We start from the raw sequence: 2500 nt of genomic DNA, 5'->3' as shown, positions 1-2500 counted from the left end.
ATTATATTTCCTAATTACAGCACTGTGATACAAGAAAAAATGTGTTTAAGTGTTGCAGGGGAGGGGTGGTGGGGCAATGTAGATTATTTCGAAGGCAGGAACATTATATTCCCTAATTAGAGCACTGCGTTAGAAGAAACATTCCGACCCCACTTGGGTTCAAACTTCAGACTTATGTGCTGCATATCAAGTTCATCACCAAAAACACCACCACAAACTGCAGACCCACTCGACCTATTTGCATAATACTATGTTTTACGTACACGCATGTCCATTGATTTTTAAGGTGTGATTTCTTAATTAATGTACTGCACATTGAGCATTTTTTAGAAAATGGAAATGCGCAGCATAAAAATGCTATTTATTCTTATGAAACAGGTATAAAAAGCATAAATGCTATATATTCTTATGAAACTGGCATAAAAAGCATAAATGCTATTTCTTCTTATGAAACGGGGCATAAAAAGCATAAATGCTATTTATTCTTATAAGACAGGCATAAAAAGCATAATTGCTATTTATTCTTAAATAATAAAACAGGCATAAATGCTTTTTATTCTTATAAAACGAGCATAAAAAGGATAAATGCTATTTATTCTTGTGAAACGGGGCATAACCCCCGCCAAAAAAAAAATATTTTAAAAATTAAAATGAACAACAACGCTTTTCGCTGCCCACACCTGATTCCTCGTACTCGCTGAAGGCCCCGACTCCCCAGCCCATCGCCGTGTTGAAGAACAGTCCCATAGACATCATCTGAGGTTTGGAGAAAGCCGTCGGAGCTGTTCCCGTGGCCCAGTACGGGATGAAGAACACGATGAACCCTAAGGCAGCTGCCACTGCTCCGATATTAGCTGAAGGGCGGAAGAGAGATGTGTGATTATGTGTTATATTATGATATTAGTTCATGTTCTCTGTACGTCATGTGGTGTACCCCATATTATGTCATGTTATGTCGTACCTGTATCATTCATTGTCCCTGTTAATCCGTGTTCACAGATGAAATCATCATCTTTTAGTTTAGTTTTAGTAAGAGTTTTGCGGCGCTCGCAATTGCAAAAGGTCCTTTATTATAAGCGCCAGAAGAGACAAGAGAGTAATAGACATAAAAAAGATGAAAGTGAGAAAAGGACGATATATGTTTGATAGGAAAGAAGAAGCAAACCACATCAGAACACCCGCTAACCACCCACAGAGAGCAAAAGAAAGATTGCCTCGTCAGTTTCCATTAATAATAATAATATTATTAATAAATATTGCTGAAACGCAATTAAGACAGAGTGAAGTGGAGGTCCATGATCGCCCACGCCAGTTGGCAAGGCACCGGATGATGATGACAGTGCATGTCCCCACTAGAAAGCAAGCTCTATGCGCTTTACACTATAATATCATTACCCCAGCAGACCATAGAACACTCAGAAACATTCTCAGCTTCCCGTGAAGCATACAGTGCAAGCAGCTGGTTAAGCGCTCAAACACTAACAAACTGACAAGATCTTTCGCTATCTATAGCCGGGTACCCATTCCCACCTGGGTGAATTGAGGAAAATTCGTGTAAAGTGCCTTTCCCAAGGACACAACGTCTGGTCCCTGACGGGATTCGAACCCTCAACCTTATCAATTTTTTGTTCCTATTTTCTGTTTTCTTGATGCATAACTTCTTCCACCATGTTGACACATCTTCTATAAAAAAAAATAACAACTCACAAATATTCCGCACCAAATCAGGACATCGCCCCCCTTCATTTTTCCGTAGTGTGAGTCTTTGGGCCGACCTGAATATTCTTTTATGGCGGCTGACTTCTGAGAAATACCCCCGCCCCTTCCAATGCAGTTTTAATGACTACTTTTCTCACTATCGGAGTCGGCCCACAAGAGTTACAGAAAAAAGAGAGCCTTGGTGCAATCGGTCCGGTCTCACATGATAAAACACCCGTGCAGTGCTTTGAGGCCGGTGACCTTCTTTGTCCGGGAGAATTGCAGACCAAGGATTTCTGGGGGCCTTATTAATAAAGAGTGAGTTGGCCCTGTACTTTAAAGATAGATTTGCATTATAGCATCCCAGACCCTGCTTTTTGAGGTATTTCCGGTGCCCTCTGGAGCGCACCGTATATGAGTCAGACGAAAGGTTGGGACGGAAAGGTTAGAAAAGGGGGGGGGGGGGAGATTCGCGCTTGTCTAAAACAAGACTGGTGTTTTACTCCTTAGTTTGGGCGTTATGTCGCGGTCCATTGTGCGCACGTTTTTTGCAAAAGTTTTTGTTGAAAGCGAAGAGAGTTGACCCCGACTGTACGCCCTCCAGAAGTGCAAGTCTATGACATGAGTCTGAAAGTATTGGGAACATAGCGTACTTTACTAAGAACGCCATGATTGGGAAGTATTGCAGACCGGCTGCGGGTGGTTCGAGTCGCCACTGGTAGGTTCAATTTCTTAACTTTCCCTCTGTTGTTTCTGTCTGTCTGTCTGTCTGTCTGTCTGTCTGTCTGTCTGTCTGTGTGTC

The sequence above is a fragment of the Aplysia californica genome, unplaced genomic scaffold (assembly GCF_000002075.1).
Source record: "Aplysia californica isolate F4 #8 unplaced genomic scaffold, AplCal3.0 scaffold00721, whole genome shotgun sequence".
Classification (NCBI taxonomy): Eukaryota; Metazoa; Mollusca; class Gastropoda; order Aplysiida; family Aplysiidae; genus Aplysia; species Aplysia californica.
Note: the sequence above shows the minus strand (reverse complement) of the source record.